The sequence below is a fragment of the Malaclemys terrapin genome, chromosome 9 (genome assembly GCF_027887155.1).
Source record: "Malaclemys terrapin pileata isolate rMalTer1 chromosome 9, rMalTer1.hap1, whole genome shotgun sequence".
In the NCBI taxonomy this organism is placed as follows: Eukaryota; Metazoa; Chordata; order Testudines; family Emydidae; genus Malaclemys; species Malaclemys terrapin.
The window spans coordinates 41,592,050-41,609,850 of NC_071513.1; the positions used below are offsets into that span (position 1 = coordinate 41,592,050).

At 46.5% G+C, this 17,801-nt stretch overlaps 1 long non-coding RNA gene across 2 annotated transcripts; it reads right to left on the reverse strand.

The window, feature by feature from the left end:
- Positions 1–2,204: 2,204 nt before the first annotated feature.
- LOC128843194 (uncharacterized) lies at positions 2,205–9,189 on the reverse strand. 2 transcript variants are annotated; one of them, XR_008446194.1, is made up of 3 exons: positions 7,759–9,189; positions 5,334–6,209; positions 2,205–5,046 (listed from the first exon to the last, which is right to left on the reverse strand). It is a non-coding gene; the product is annotated as an uncharacterized LOC128843194 (long non-coding RNA). The 2 variants fall into 2 exon arrangements; XR_008446193.1 differs by lacking the exon at positions 7,759–9,189 and having other exon boundaries at positions 5,334–7,752.
- Between the last annotated feature and the right edge of the window lie 8,612 nt (positions 9,190–17,801).

Sequence of the window (17,801 nt, forward strand, 5' to 3'; positions counted from 1 at the left end):
CACCAGCCAAAGTAACCACTTTGAGTTGCTGTGGTTTCATGCCAGGCGAGTGGGTGTGCCTATGCAAACAAGATCAGCCCCTGGAGTTCTTTTCCACACTCGCCATAATTCACCACCAGATGTCAGGGTAGAGCTCATCCTGACTCTGCTTACAGTACTATTGTCAAAATAACAATTAAAAACTCAGTAGAAATACTGCAGCCCTGATGCATGGCAGGCCAGCAGCTGAGAATGTGCACATGGACATTCCCCATGCCACAGAGCCATGCAGCAGCTCTCTGAGCACAGCACCACAGGGAGGGCAAACATGTGGCAGCAGGACTCTGTGGCTTAAACAATGGTTAGCATTTTCTGTGATCTGCCCTTTCAATGCTAGGAGTCTCCCTGACAGTCCCAGAGTTGCCAACTCTCATGATTTAATTGTCACTCTTCTGATATTATTGTTTTCCTTCGAGCCCCACTTCTGGAGCTGAGAATCTTAGCTTTCATATTTCTCTCTCTCTCTCTCTCACACACACACACACACACACACACACACACACACACACACGTTTCTATGCCTCTGATTGCAGAGAAAAGCCAGAAAACATAATACAAAATTAAGGCTCAAAACAAGAAATTAAAAACAACAGTAATCAAAAGAACCCCTCATTCACATTTATTATTTTTTAAAACTCTTGATTTTTTGGTCCTGACTCCTGGGTTTTGAACTCTTGGGGCTGGTAACACTGCAATCTGCTGTCAGGCCTTCCATTTGGGAAAGCAGTTCCACTTCAATGCGGCTGCTCTTGCATGAGACAGCAAGTTCTAGGAAGTTCCCTTGTGGTCTCTGGTTTTGGGCATTGAAAACATAACAGCTGGGAACATGCGTGGGCAAAATGCATGGTACTAATGTGGCTTCTGCTTCAATTAAATCCCATTGGCCACATTCTGCAGTACTCACCCCTGACAACTCCTGGGCAAAACTCCCAATGAAGGCCCATGAATAAAGATTGCCAGATTAGGTCCCATGACCCCAGATTCTCTCTCCCTGATCTGGGCACACAGTAGACCTACTGTGTGATGCTGCCCGCCCTCAGCTCTGACTTACAGAGGCCTCTCTGTGGGTCTAGCATCCACAATGGCAGAAGGAGAGACTGAGCCATCCAACGTGGGCACACAACAGCCCTCCTTCAAAGGATAAGCAGAGGGGGATCAGAGAGTCCAGGTGCTTTTTCCTCCCAGCTCTTCTATGTGGCTGCTGCAGCTTTCACAGACACAGGGGCTGCAGTTGTACCTGTCCATTATTACAGGGAGTGCAAGTGATGGTGAAGGGAGGCAGCTGGGCCCTGTCCACACACCCCCATAACAGGGGTTAGGCACTATCTAGCCCTCAAAGATCATCACCGCTTTTGCTGCAAACATCTGGCCTTAAGTGGAGTCAGTGGCAAAGTCCCATCAACTTCAGCTGGTGCCCAGGTTTGGCCTTAAGCCTCATCATATACGAATATGTAACAATCAGAAACTGACATGTGCAGCTGTGACTGCCATGTTTCTGTGTGTGAGATTTGGCAGTGTAAAGACAACCTGCATTTATTTCTGGGTCACTTCCCCATCTCTATTTGACAAGCCTCCTGGAATTGATCTGCCATGTGAACTGCCAGTGGCACAATCGCAAAGAGGAAGCCACAAAAAAAGAAAAAACATATTACTTAACTAGTACAAAAACGACAATCATCACAACAACTCCCACAACCACATTTGAAGGATCTGTGAAAAAATATATTGCAAAACCAGCCTCACTGGACATTGCCAGTAGAAAGCATCTTCTTCCCTACCTCCACCCCCAACCCCCAAGCAAATCTTTGTGACCTGTTAGAGATTTCAGTGTTAAATGTTGGTCTATAAAGGGTTTTGGAAACTAGAATTGCAACCAGCCTCTCACACACCCAGAAGTCCAGCTGCTCCCATCACTCAACACTCCACGTCAAGATGACTTGCTGTTCTGGGGCAGTCGGGCTGACCCAGACACTTGATTAGACCAAAGTTTTGAATTTATTTTAGTAGAACCACTCGGAAGAGTTACTAGTCATCCACCTCCCATCAAGGTTCCTCCAGTGCTTCCTCAACCACTGCTTCCCACTGTTGCCAGCCTAAAGGGCCCGAGGAGGCAAACAGCGGGGTTCGTTGCCCGGTGTGCTTGGCACCAATAAAGACACCGAGGGGAGAAAGCAAGCCAAGTTTATTTCAGAGCTCTGAAAAGGCACTAGGAGACCAGCATGTCTCAAATCAAGTGCAACAAATACAAACAAATTTTCCCTTTTATATTCCAAGCAGTTTCTGTGCAAGCCTTTGTCTATTTCACCCTTACCCCTCCCTTCCAGACAACAGTTACAGCAGGTACACAGTGTGCGTGTTAGAAACTTTCCCAGTCACATGCTTATCTTTTGGCCTTGCAAGGCCTGTTTACAGCAGTCTTCCCTCGTCTTATCACTACAGCGTTTGTGAGTGAGCAAAACAGCAGCTGTCTGCTAGAAAAGCTGACTATTACATATTCTGCTTCAGCATCAAGGCAATTAGCATGGAAGTAGGTGAGAGTTCACAAGATGGAGTTCTGTGGTTCAGGTAGGCCCAGAGCAGAAGAGCTTCATTGGCACTTTTGGCCTTCCACTTTCCCGAGTTACCTGGTAGCTATGCCTAGTGACACCAACAATCCCTCCTTTGAGAACACTCAACAAACCTTTGTCAGAGTTTTCTCATACTCTAAAGACAAAATGCGATTAAGCTCCATGCAATCAGGATTATCAATGAAAGGGTATAAGGGAACTTTTGGGGAATGGGAGGTACAAATCTTACATATGAGCACTTTACAGCAAACGAGCAAAAGGAAAAGGACAAAACATCTCACCACACCTGTGAGCAAGATGCGAACAATGCTTCCCCCTAGTCCCCCTAGTTCCCCTAAACCAGGTATCCAACCCCAAAGGGAATCCAAAATAGTGGGTTCCCCTTCCTGGGCCTTCCACTGGTTCAAGGCCTGTTCGGCTGACAAGATATGCTTGTTAATATTCTGTGAAAACTCCGGGACATAGGTACAACATTCTTCTCCAATAAGGGCACATACTCCACCCCGTGAAGCTAACACATAATCTAGGGCCTGGCGGTTCTGCAAAGCCAGCAGTCGAAGCTGGTACAGCTTAGCACTTATCCGTTTCTCTATGGCCAGGGTATCATTGGCAAACTGAGTGAGAAATTTAGACAGTCTTCTGTAGAGTTGGGTTAGCCATCCCACCCCATAGGAAGGGAGGGATATCATCCCAAACCTGTCTCCTTTACCAATGGGTTCAATGGTAGCTCTCAGGGACCGATAGTACCAAGGGTGACCTGAGGGAACCTTGGTGAGAACACGGAGGGGAGGAGCAAGATAGCCTTTGTAACAGCTACCATGCCAACCATGAGGGAGCCATTTATAGGCTCTATTACCACAAACCCAGAATGCTTTACCATAACTAGCCTTTCCATTGTTACCTTGTAAGTTCTGTAGGGTGGCTTGTGGGGAAAGGGCAAAGAATGCAGTGCCGGTTTGCCAACCGGTGGCATTTAGTAAAGGAACAGTGAGACTTATACCATGACGAATATAAAATCTACACTTACTAATGCTTGCAAACCAGGTATGCTTACTTGTACTGGCTTGCTAATAACATATGAGACCAGCGGGTGGAGAACGTAAATGAATCGGCTGGGGCTTAAGAGTGCTACTATAGTGGGAATTCCAAGAGCCATTGTGTAGGCCATAAGGAGCTTCCGCAGTACAGTTAGATCGCAAACTCAAATTGTCAGAGGTGCTACTGCTGTAACCATCCACCTTTGACAATAGTCTGACCAATTTTGGGAAACTACTCTCCAGGGCAATCCCGCTGAATGGTGGGGAGTCTGAGCACATATCCAACAGTTGGAGAGATTGAACTCACAGGCAAAGGAAATTTTCAGGGACTCATAGGTATTGGTAGCCATATCTGCAGGGATGGCTCCCCATCCTGCATGCGATGTGAATGAAACATTAGGTAACTGAAGGAGTGCTTCTGTGACAAAAAGGAATGTTGTGAGAAACCCTAAACCTGAACCCATATTGAGATTACAACAACCCAAATGCCCAGCGGATAAGAAGTATTGATATTAAACAAATCAAAAAATAAAAGGACCAGGACCAGAGGTTAGGTCGGCCTACTGTGAATAGATAAAACCAATGCTCAGGGTTCTCGCGGAGAATGCGCTGTGGCTGTTCAGAGAGATCACCAGGCATTCCCAGTGACCCTTACTGTCTTTTGAATAACAGCTTAAGTCCCAAATCGTCGTTAGCAGTCTTCTCAGCAGGCTGGACAGTCCACTGTTCAGGAGCGGGTACTGCTTTCAGTCGAGAGTGATGAAACCAGTTCTTGTGTCCTTCGACCTTTGCCGCTGTGTGGGAAACAAGCAGGACGATGTGGGGTCCTTTTCACTTCTCTTGGAGAGGCTCATCCTTCCAGGTCCGCACGAGAACGGAGTCACCAGGCTGCAGGGAGTGGATCGGGGTATCCAGCAGAAGTGGCTGTGAATCTTTGGTGTATCTGTGAAGAGAAGAAAGAACAGCAGACAGAGAGCACATGTACTAAGACAAGAAACCACACCCCATCTCCCACTCCCCTGCCAGAACCGGTGTACCATTCAGAGGCCATGCCCTTCCAAACATAGTCTCGAAGGGACTAAGCCCTAACCTACCCTTGGGGAGAGCATGAATGCGGAGTAACACAAGGGGCAAAGCATCAGGCCACCTAAGAGAGGCCTCCTGACAGACCTTTGAGAGGTGTCGCTTGAGTGTCTGATTTGTGGTTCCACTACTCCACTGGCTTGTGGTCGCCATGGTGTGTGGAGCTTCCAGGGGATTTGCAGAGCACTTGATATCTTTTGAACAACTTGAGATGTGAAGTGTGTTCCATTATCAAATTCCATCCGCTGGGGGAGGCCGAAGCGAGGAATGATCTTCTTAACAAACTTAAGAGCAGGTTTCAGAGTAGCAGCCGTGTTAGTCTGTATCCGCAAAAAGAAGAACAGGAGTACTTGTGGCACCTTAGAGACTAACAAATTTATTAGAGCATAAGCTTTCGTGGACTACAGCCCACTTCTTCGGATGCATATAGAATGGAACATATATTGAGGAGATATATATACACACATACAGAGAGCATTAACAGGTGGGAGTTGTCTTACCAACTCTGAGAGGCCAATTAATTAAGAGAAAAAAAAAAAAAACTTTTGAAGTGATAATCAAGATAGCCGAGTACAGACAGTTTGATAAGAAGTGTGAGCATACTTACAAGGGGAGATAGATTCAATGTTTGTAATGGCTCAGCCATTCCCAGTCCTTATTCAAACCGGAGTTGATTGTGTCTAGTTTGCATATCAATTCCAGCTCAGCAGTCTCTCGTTGGAGTCTGTTTTTGAAGTTTTTCTGTTGTAATATAGCCACCCGCAGGTCTGTCACTGAATGACCAGACAGGTTAAAGTGTTCTCCCACTGGTTTTTGAGTATTTTGATTCCTGATGTCAGATTTGTGTCCATTAATTCTTTTGCGTAGAGACTGTCCGGTTTGGCCAATGTACATGGCAGAGGGGCATTGCTGGCACATGATGGCATATATCACATTGGTAGATGTGCAGGTGAACGAGCCCCTGATGGTATGGCTGATGTGATTAGGTCCTATGATGATGTCACTTGAATAGATATGTGGACAGAGTTGGCATCGGGGTTTGTTACAAGGATAGGTTCCTGGGTTAGTGGTTTTGTTCAGTGATGTGTGGTTGCTGGTGAGTATTTGCTTTAGGTTGGGGGGTTGTCTGAAAGCGAGGACAGGTCTGTCTCCCAAGATCTGTGAGAGTAAAGGATCATCTTTCAGGATAGGTTGTAGATCTCTGATGATGCGCTGGAGAGGTTTTAGTTGGGGGCTGAAGGTGACTTAAGAGCCACTGTCTTGGCAGTGTTGTTACGACATGGGAAGGCCTCAGGCCATCCACTGAATCGATCCACCAAGATAAGGAGGTACCTGTACCCTTGGGTCCTGGGAAACTCAGTAAAGTCTATTTGCCACACCAATCCTGGGCCTGGGGTAGGTTACAGGGTGGCTGGTAACACTGCTACTCCTGGTCGAGGGTTGTTCTTTTGGCAGATTAAACATTCATCCTGTACCTGTGATGCTAAGGGTTTAAGTCTAGAGGTTAGAAAATATTTATTCATAAGCTGGGTAAGAGCCTCTCTGCCTGCGTGTGTGGTCTGATGCAGTTTCTGCAACACTGGTCGGATTAGGCCCTTGGGCAGGAGGATTTTTCCCTCTGTGGAATAAAGCCATTCCTCCTTTTCCTGGAGATTGAGACTGTCAGCCAGGTTTCTGTCCTCATGGGAGTACTGAGGGGCTGCAAGCTCACCTACTGATGGGATGAGGGCATGCATTTGGACATTCTCCTCTGTTGGTGATTTCAGGGTAGCAGCACGCTTGGCTTCCCTGTCTGCTCTGGCATTGCCCTTGTGTCATAACTATAAAGGGAAGGGTAACAGCTGTCCTGTGTACAGTACTATAAAATCCCTCCTGGACAGAGACTCCAAAATCCTTTGCCCTGTAAAGGGTTAAGAAGCTCAGGTAACCTGGCTGGCATCTGACCAAAGGACCAATAAGGGGACAAGATACTTTCAAATCTTGGGGGGGGGGAAGGCTTTTGTTTGTGCTCTTTGTTTGGGGAGGTCGTTCGCTCTCGGGACTGAGAGGGACCAGACATCAATCCAGGTTCTCCACATCTTTCTAAACAAGTCTCTCCTATTTCAAACTTGTAAGTAAATAGCCAGGCAAGGCATGTTAGTTTTCCTTTGTTTTCTCAACTTGTAAATGTACCTTTTACTAGAGTGTTTATCTTTGTTTGCTGTACTTTGAACCTAAGACTAGAGGGGAGTCCTCTGAGCTCTTTAAGTTTGATTACCCTGTAAGGTTACTTTCCATACTGATTTTACAGAGATGATTTTTACCTTTTTCTTTAATTAAAAGCCTTCTTTTTAAGAACCTGATTGATTTTTCCTTGTTTTAAGATCCAAGGGGTTTGGATCTTGATTCACCAGGAGTTGGTGAAAGGAAGGAGGGGGAATGGTTAATTTCTCCTTGTTTTAAGATCCAAGGGGTTTGGATCTGTATTCACCAGGAGTTGGTGAAAGGAAGGAGGGGGAATGGTTAATTTCTCCTTGTTTTAAGATCCAAGGGGTTTGGATCTGTATTCACCAGGAGTTGGTGAAAGGAAGGAAGGGGAATGGTTAATTTCTCCTTGTTTTAGATCCAAGGGGGTTGGATCTGTATTCACCAGGAGTTGGTGGGAGGAAGGAGGGGGGATGGTTAATTTCTCCTTGTTTTAAGATCCAAGGGGTTTGGAACTGTATTCACCAGGGAATTGGTGAAGGTTTTTCAAGGCTTCCCAGGGAGGGAATCCATTGGAAATGGTGGCAGCGGACCAGAGCTAAGCTGGTAGTTAAGCTTAGAAGTTTTCATGCAGGCCCCCACATTTGTACCCTAAAGTTCAAAGTGGGGATACAGCCCTGACACCTTGCTACTGCTGAGGGGAGTTGTACCGCTTCTAATAGCCGGAGAATTTGAGACCCATGCTTAACCGGAGAACCTTGGGCTGTTAGCATTCCCCTTTGCTTCCACAGACCAGCGTGAGCATGCAATACCCTAAAAGCATACTTTGAGTCAGTAAAGATATTAACCTGTTTGTCTTTTGCCAGCTCGAGTGCACGAGTCAGGGCCATTAGTTCAGCAAGTTGGGCAGATGTCCCAGCAGGTAAACTTCCAGCTTCCACGGTATCATGAAGAGACACAACAGCATAACCCACCCTCCTTTGCCCATTTACAACAGTACTACTTCCATCCATATGCCATTCCAAGTCAGCATTTGGGAGTGGCTGAGCTTTTAAATCTGGGCGGCTAGAGTAGTGGGCATCTATGATTTCCAGACAGTCATGTTCCTGCTTTTCTGTCTCTGGTAGCAGGGTAGCTGGATTAAGGGAGGGACAGGTTTGTAGGGTAACTTCAGGATTCTCTAACAGTTTCGCTTGGTGGCGAGCAACCCGAGCCTGTGTGAGCCAGAGACCACCCTTAGTATCCAGCAGGGCTTGAACCATATGGGGAATATACACTTGCCCAGTTCTTCCCAGTGTCAGTTTTTCAGCTTCCCCAAGCACTAGGGCAGTGACTGCAACCGCCCTCAAACATGCCGGCCATCCCTTTGAAACTTGATCCAGTTGCTTAGAGAAGTATGCCACGGGACGTTTCCAGGCACCTAATGGCTGAAATGCCCTGTCCGCTTCTGGGGACCAGTGAAAGGGGTTATGATCCGCTCTCTTAACACATTCATACAGAGGTTTAGCCCAGAGTCCAAACTCTGGAATCCATATTCTGCAAAAACCTGCCATGCCCAGAAATGCCCTAAGCCGTTTACGGTTGCTGGGGATGGGAACTTGGCAGATAGCCTCCTTTCTTTCATTTGAGAGCTGTCTCTCTCCCTGCCTGATGTGAAATCCCAGATATTGAACCTCTGAAAGAGCAATTTGGGCTTTGCTTTGTGATACCCTGTATCCTCGCAGTCCAATAAAGTTTAGGAGACTCACAGTAGCTTTAAGACAAGGGATTAGACCCACAGCAGCAATTAGCAAATCATCTACATATTGCAGAAGGAGGGCTTTGTCCTCAATGTCCCACTCCTCCAAATCTCTGGCCAGAGCCTGTCCAAACAGAGTAGGGGAATTTTAAATCCCTGGGTCAATAGTGTCCACCAAAGCTGCTTTTTAACCCTTCTGTTGTCCTCATTATGCCTTGCAGTATTTTGCAGATCTCACAGTTGCTTGGGCACATTCAGGCCCCCCTTTCTCTTGGTTGTCAGCCAAGTTTTGGCTGTGAACAATGTCCTTGGATAGGGCCAGCATGACTAAGCTTGCTAGCTATATTTTCCCCTCAGTTAACTCATTCTGTGCTCTTTTTCCTTCTCCCTTTCTCGGCTTCTTCTAACTTCCAAAGGAATCTTCCACTCTTCACTCATACACCTTTTCTCCAACCATTAACACATACACATTACCATTATACATCCTTTCAGTAACATAACTTCTGTACAGAGCTTTGAAGCAACAAACCAGGACGAGCACACTCACTTCTGAGGATTCCACTCTGTACAACCTCTGGTATCCAATAGCTTTTCTTTTTAAACCTTAAATGCCTTCTCTGTCTTCATCCCTAGCCTTAGCTATAACTTGATTCCACTCCACTTCAGACAACAAGGTTCTCGTAAGTATATTGCAATCATCCCAGTCAGGCTTATGGCTAGCCAGACACCCTTCAAAGATTGAAATAAACCTGCTTGGATTCGTCGAGAACTCCCCTGCGTTTGCCTTGAAAGCAGCTAGATGTACAGGGTTAAAAGCAACATGAGAATACACTGACACAATCTGGGCTGCACGATCCTGTGTTCCTGGACGGGCTACCACATTCTCAGTAATCAACGGATACAATCCCACTGAGGGGGTACTCTCTGGAGCCTGTGGGGGTGGAGGAGCCGAAGGGGACACCGATTCTGCCATTACAACAGTGGTAGGGTTCTGGGGTTTAGCAGCCGTTACTACCGAGCCTGTCGGAGTCAAATGGTACTTATGCAAAATATCAGTCCTATCTCTTAACACCATAAACGTATACGCATAGATATGTTCATTCCATTTACCTGTTCTCTGACAAAACAAAAGCAACTGAAGGATCATGTTGTAATTGAGTGATCCTTCCGGTGGCCACCTTTCTTGGCACTCCAGCTGGTACTGAAGCCAATCAACTGTACAGAACCTTTTCAATTTACTTTTAATCAACTGGTCAGATCCAAACACTTTCCAGTTCCCCAGAATGCATTCTAAGGGTGTACACTGTACCCTGCCGGCTGTACTCTGTTCCTGCCCCATAGGGACACTCTGGGCGTCCCCAGGTCACAACAGATAAAGTCCCCACTGGACTGTTCCTACCTTATCCAAGGGTCTGGTACTGCACCGTCGCCCTATCCACGGGACTGGTTCCCCACCGTCACCCGCAGCTGCTTCTCCACTGTCTAAGTGCGTTGCACCATTGTGCCCTCCGGGGTCGAACAAACCACGTCTCCGCCGAGGCCCCCGATGAAGTCACCGGTGTGCGCTGGGCGTCGGTCGTCGCTGTAATCCGTCGGCCGCCAGGAGGGATCCGGGCAAGGCTAAATTTCAACCTCAAGCCCACCCAGGGACGCCAAAACTGTTGCCAGCCCAAAGGGCCCGAGGAAGCAAACAGCGGGGTTCATTGCCCGGTGTGCTTGGCACCAATAAAGACACCAAGGGGAGAAAGCAAACCAAGTTTATTTCAGAGCTCTGAAAAGGCACTAGGAGACCAGCATGTCTCAAATCAAGTGCAACAAATACAAACAAATTTTCCCTTTTATATTCCAAGCAGTTTCTGTGCAAGCCTTTGTCTATTTCACCCTTACCCCTCCCTTCCAGACAACAGTTACAGCAGGTACACAGTGTGCGTGTTAGAAACTTTCCCAGTCACATGCTTATCTTTTGGCCTTGCAAGGCCTGTTTACAGCAGTCTTCCCTCGTCTTATCACTACAGCGTTTGTGAGTGAGCAAAACAGCAGCTGTCTGCTAGAAAAGCTGACTATTACATATTCTGCTTCAGCATCAAGGCAATTAGCATGGAAGTAGGTGAGAGTTCACAAGATGGAGTTCTGTGGTTCAGGTAGGCCCAGAGCGGAAGAGCTTCATTGGCACTTTTGGCCTTCCACTCTCCCGACTTACCTGGTAGCTATGCCTAGTGACACCAACACCACCATTCCTCCTTATTGCTAAAGCCAGGCCCAGCTGCTAGCCTTGTGCTGGGTCCTTCTGGGTGTCCACACTCACCAGCCCCCATCTCCTGCCCCCACAACCTCCTCCTTCTGCCACCACACTTCAGCTTGCACTCCAGAGTCCTTCAAAGAAGAGGTGTCAGCAGCTGACAAAAAGGCAACACATGAAGCCCAGTATAGAAGAAGCTGTTACGGTCAGCTTTGATCAGTAAAGTAGGTGGAGGTAGGTATAGAAGCAGAAAGCAAATGAACCCAAGAGGAAGCTGGAAGGCAGTGGTGACTGATGGGGACAGGCCACATGTCCATCCCCCTAAATGTTACCTTCCCTAACCTCACCCCATTCACAATGTCTCCCGGCTCGCTCTTCAACCACTTCTAAAGCTCCTCTCAATTTACCAAACCCTCTAGCTCAGCATGTGCTTGTCCCTTTCCAGCCTTTTGGCTTGTCAATCCCAGAAAAACATCCCAGATCTGAAACCCCTGCTTGACCTGGGAATTAATGTACATGAAGGAGAAAAGCTGTGTATATGTTATACACTGATTATTTCATCAAGACCCTACAGTGAAAGTTCAATAGACATTAAACATACAAAAACCAGAACTTGAGATACCCAGGCTTAATTATGACTCCTCCCACCCAGTCCTCAAAAACCCACATATGGCCAAATCATTCAATAAATAAAATAATCCAAATAACGCACCAAAACACTTGGTTGTTGTTGTTGTTGTTTTTCAAATGTGGGTGCCGAAAATTAAATTTAGACACCTAAATCCTGTAGTAATTTGATTAGTAAGAAACCATGAACAAAGTATTGCAAAGTGGTTTAATCAAATAAAAACCTAAGGCACAAAATCTGGGATGGGTCTCAAGTTCTCTCAGATTCTGGGTGTATTTAGATTTGGACAGGTTGGTTCAGGCTCATTTTAAATACATCCTCATTACTTCTGAGTGCAAATGCATCACCTAAGCACAGATACTCAGCTTAGGTGTTAGATTATTTCAAGGTGCATCTACATCTTTAAACCAATGTCCACAAGTGAAGATAACCCACTTATAATAAAAGAGGCACTTAGGCATGTGCTTATGTTCCATTTTCAGACTACTCAAATGCTTAAAGTTAGGTACGTACTTAAGAGCTTTGCTGAGTGTTTTGATAATTCAGGGCCGTATTTACGACCACAATAAGTGTTATGCTCTGAAGCACTGAATTATATGTATGTGCAATTGTGCATCAATAGATAAACAGTAGAGCTGATTGGTGTGAAAAAATCCTGCAGAAAATTTTGACTTTTCTTCAAAACAACACACACATGCATATGCACGCACACACACAATCTCAAAACTTTTCAGGGTGTCTTGTGGGGGATGGGGGGAATTAAAATTTTTCAAGCAAAATTTTTCATTTAGCCTAAAAAGAGTTGATGGTAAGTTTTCAACCAGCACTAGTGTACAGCTCCAACATATCCACAATGCAATGGCTGGAAGTTGAAGTTATAGAAATTCAGACTGGACATAAAGGTGTAAATTTTTAATAGTGAGAGTAATTAACCATTGGAACACTATACCAAAGGCTGTGGTGGATTCTCCATCACTGACAATCTTTAAATCAAGACTGGATGTTTTTCTGAAAGATCTGCTCTAGGAATTATTGTGGGAAAAGTTCTCTGGCCTGTATTACACAGGAGGGCAGACTAGATGATCACAATGGTCCCTTCTGGCCTGGAATCTATCAATCTTCTTGAAAATGTAACCAAGCGTTATTCAACAACCTCTGATCATTTTCCTCCTCCTCCTCCCTCCCCGCCAACCTGCCTTTCCTCAACCCACCCAGAAATACCACTGGGGTCATTTGTTACTGGAATTTGATTTGATTTGCAATTCTGTTTGTTGCATTAAAATTAAATGCCCACTTACTCTGGATGTCTAGTTTCAGGGAGGTTTCATTCCAGCTGACTTGATTGCTGACTTCACAGGTGTACACCCCATTGTCAGATAGTGCTGTGTTCAGTATACATAAAATGCTGTCATTCTGAAAGAGCAGGAAGCGACTGTCTTCAGGGAGATGCTTACCATCCTTCTTCCGCTGATAGGAATCAACTTTCCCTATTGGCACCTTACAGACAAATTCGATGGTGGAGCCCACCAAGGAAGAGTTGCTCCGGAGTTTTGGCTGAGACAAGGGCTCTGGGTGAGAGGAAACATTAACACTGGGGGGCGGGGGTTGGTCTCTGTACATACTGCAATGAGTACTCTCTTTGTAATGTCCCCTAGTGCATTTTAACCAGGGGCACCGGAACGGGGGGGGGGGGGAGGAGGGAAGAGAGCTTGGCCCTCCCACTTTTTACCAGCCATAAGAGCAAGCGATGGGGAGGGGGGAGGCAGAGAGGAGTGAGCGAAGAGGGGCCATGGGGAAAGGTGCAAGGGCCACGGTTCAGGTGCAAGTGGCCACCCCACTTTTAGGGACCTGCTGCCACTCCTGATTTTAACATAGTACTGTTTCAAACAGCATCACATTAACAAATACATTATGGAACCTTTAGTGGGCACCAGCAAGGTTTACACAGACCACTTAATGTAGAGCACATTAGTACACTTCAGCATCACACCCCCATAGTCCTCATTACTGCTCCATGTAGACAAGCCCTTAGACACAAGTAACTACTTCTGACATTTACTGAATAAACTGATTTTGGGGGTTTTTTTAATCAAGGTGTTTTATCGGTATTTATCACTTATCAGAAGACCTAATTATACAACTAGGTTGTTCCTAGAAGCCAAAACTGTAGAAGTATTTGAAGGAAGGCATTAAGATATCACTTGGTTATTAATAGATATTCTGAACACTAATAAGGAAACAAATTAAATAGCACCAGATAGCTCATAAAATTTACTCAGAGTCAACTTTTAGCATCATTATGGGACACATCCTGCACCCATTTAAATCAGTGATAAAGACCCTATTGAAATCAAAGGTTCAGGATCAGCCCTTAAAGCACAGTAAATTCTTTAGCAATGTTAACTTGGTTTGATTGCACATACATAGTGTGTGGAATTACTCTATGGCATGGTACCTGGGATGTTAACTTTAATGCCTTAAGATAGCCTCAAGTTACAGCAGGATTTAAGTTTCCAGGCTGCAATAATAATTGTAGCTGACTACATACCACTAACATAGGCTCACAGAATCACTAGCCACACCTCTACTTTCTTGGCCTAACGTCACCTCAGCATTAGAGAAAGCTATAAGGTAGGGTTACCATATTTTAATTTTAAAAAAGGAGGACACTCCAATGTGCCCTGGCCCCCGCCCCAACTCCGCCCCTTCCCCACCCCAACTCCGCCCCTTCCCCGCCCCCGCCCCTTCCCCAAAGTCCCTGCCCCAACTCTGCCCCCTCCCCTGAATGCTCCGCCCCCTGCTCCTCACCCTCCCCTGCTTCCCGCGAATCAAATGTTCGTGGGAAGCCTGAAACAGGGAGGCAGCAGGTAAGCTGGGGTGGGGCGCGGCCGAGCGGCTCCCTCCGGCGGCCGGCCGACCCAGGCCAAGAGGCTCTGGCCCCGGCGTCTCCCGCCCGGCCCGGCTCAGCTTGGCTCGGGCCCTGGGGCGCCAGCCCCTGGCCGAGCACCCCCAGCCCCGGCCCCCGGCCGAGCACCGCCGGCCCCCGGCTCCCGGCTGAGCACCACTGGCCCCCGGCTCCCGGCCGAGCACTGCCGGCCCCTGGCCAAGCACCCCCGGCCCCAGGCCAGCCCCCGGCTCCCGGGCACCGGCCAAGCACCGCCAGCCATGGGCCAGCCCCCGGTCGCCAGCCGAGCACCGCCCCGGCCTGGCCCCCGGCTGAGCACCCCCAGCCCAGCACTGCTTGTCCCCGGCCCCCAGCTGAGCACCACCGGCCCCGGCCCCTGGCCCTGCACCGCTGGCCCACACCGCCAGCCCCGGCCCTGGCCTCCGGCCGAGCACCCCCGGCCCCGCACCGCCGGCCCCGGCCCCAGTGGCCCCGGCCCCCGGCCGAGCACCGCCGGGCCCTCCCTCCCTATTTTCCCAGACATGTCTGGCTTTTTGGGATTTCCCCCCGGATGGGAATTTGAGGCCCAAAAAGCCGGACATGTCCAGGAAAATCCGGACGTATGGTAACCCTACTATAAGGGAACAAAGATTTGCACAGCTCCCCTGCTCAGTCTTTCTGCTGTGTTCCCCCTTTGCCAATGCAAGGCCATTAGTACCGTTCCACCACAGTTTGTCCCTTATATGTCTGTAGACAGATGCTAATACACAGCTCCCTTCCTTCAGTTCAATACACACAATAAGGGAACATTACTACACTCCAGCTCCAGTTCAGCAAAGTCACTAAGCATGTGGTTTACTTTAAGCACCTGCTGAAATCCCCTTTATTTCAATGGGAGTTGAATGTCTTGCTGAGTAGGAGCCTTTAACAAACAAACAAACAAACAATTCACTGCTCTACAGCCAAAATGCTTCTGAAATAAATGTAGTCAAACTTTACTAATTCTGGGTCACTGAGAACGAAAATGATGCTTAAAATTGTTGATTGGCTCTAGTTTTCAAGATATGCTATATACGACCCTTGACTTGGGAATGGCAGAGGATAAGTGAGTTATAAAGGGAAGGGATCTCAATTTAAACCAGAAATGACTAAAATACATCTTTGACTGGATCTATGAATAAATCTATGACTGGGTTTGGACAGTACTTGCTTTTTAGGCAAAACAATGAATGATGCAATCTGAAGCTGGTATTGCGTCATACATGATATGAACTGCATCATGTTATTCCTAGAAGTCATGGATGATGCAATCATAACAAAGCTTACATCACTCTGCTGAACAAATTGCCCTATATCAGCTAGAGAAATCATACAGTGTCGTGCTCTCTTATTTGTCAGTGTTTGATTTTGCAAAGGGACACATTTCTCTTTAGCCTAAGTGAGCAGAGATGCCTCGTACTTGTGTGAACAGTGCAGATAACTTCTGCTATGTTTGTGGTGAAGTGACTTTTGCATCACAAAAGCGCAGTATAACCACTATGGTTAAGAAAGCCTATCACCTTTATTTTGGCTGCAAAATTGGAGATCAGGACAAGAGGTGGGCCCCACACACATGCTGCAACACTTGTGCAACAAATCTTTCCCGAGGTTGAACAGGAAAAGGAAATGTATGCTTTTTGCAGTGCCAATGATTTGGAGAGAGCCAACAGATCATACCAGCAATTGTTACTTCTGCATGGTGCCTCCAGTTGGGAAAGGTGTGTCAAAGAAGAAAAAGTGGACTGTGCATTATCCAAACATTCCATCAGCTATACGCCCAGTACCCCATGGAGAAGGACTGCCGGTTCCTGATGCACCAGAATCATTCTCACTTGAGTCAGACGAAGAAGAGGAAGAGGAAGAGGATGAAACTTCTGGTCCTGAACCATCAATGTCACATGACCCACATTTTCTCCCATCCTCCTCCTCTGAACCACACCTCATAACACAAAGTGAACTGAATGACCTTGTCAGGGATTTGGAACTACCCAAGAGTAAGCCAGAGCTCTTGGGCTCCAGACTACAGCAGTGGAATCTCCTGGCAGGTGATGTTAGGGTTTCCATGTTCCGTGACCGTCAAAAGGATATTGTCCCATTCTTCTTCATGGAAGGTGATCTTGTAGCCTGCAACAACATCGATGGTGTGATGGCAGCCCTCAACATCGTTCATGATCCAGATGAGTGGAGACTGTTCACTGATTCATCGAAGACGAGTCTCAAAGCTGTTTTACTACATAATGGCAATGTTTTGCCATCAATTCCAGTTGGTCAGGCAGTCCATATGAAGGAAACCTATGACAACAAGAAACAACTTTTGAGGTGCATAAACTATGACCAACATCACTGGCAGCTTTGTGGCGATTTGAAGGTTGTTGCTCTCTTGCTTGGTCTGCAGACTGGATACACAAAGTACTACTGTTTTCTCTGTGAATGGGATAGTCGTGCAAGAGATTCCCACTACATCAAGAAAGATTGGCCACTCCGACAGTCATTGGAGCCTGGGAGGAAAAGTGTTCAGCATCCACCACTTGTTGAATCAAGGAAGATTTTGTTACCACCCTTACACATCAAGCTGGGTCTGATGAAGAACTTTGTCAAGGCCATTGACAAAACACAAGCAGCTTTCAAGTACCTCCGTGGAAAATTTCCAAGGTTAAGTGAAGCTAAGATAAAGGAAGGTGTCTTTGTTGGTCCTCAGATTTGTGAATTTCTTCGAGGAGATGCATTTGACCATGCACTGCGTGGCAAGGAAACGATGGCATGGAAAGCCTTCCAGTTAGTGGCAATACATTTTCTTGGAAACAACAAGGCAGACAACTACAGGTTGTTGGTGGAAAACCTCCTCAAGGCATACAAAAGCCTTGGTTGCAACATGTCACTAAAGAGACATTTTTTGCACTCTCATCTAGATTTTTTTCCACCGAACTGAGAAGCAGTGAGCGACGAGCACGGCGAGCGATTTCACCAGGACATTGCAACAATGGAGAAACGCTATCAGGGCAAATGGAGCCCATCAATGCTTGCAGACTATTGCTGGACAGTGACAAGAGATGCTCCATTTAATGAATACAAGAGACAAGCCAAGAAGCATTGAGTAGACACTGAATAGGACTAAACTATGTACAGAATAGTTTTTTGCCTTTTGTTTCATAATACATTTTATTTATATAACCCTTTTGCTGATTTTTAAAGTGTTACATAAACAGGACAGGTGAAATATTATCATGTAAAGCAACCATAAACACATGAAAGGACCTAGGTTTACAATTTATGATTAAAATTCTACTATCTACACAATATACCTAGACATAAAATGTAAAAACTTAAATATCTTAGAAACAGTAGCCTATCAGTTGTTTTAAT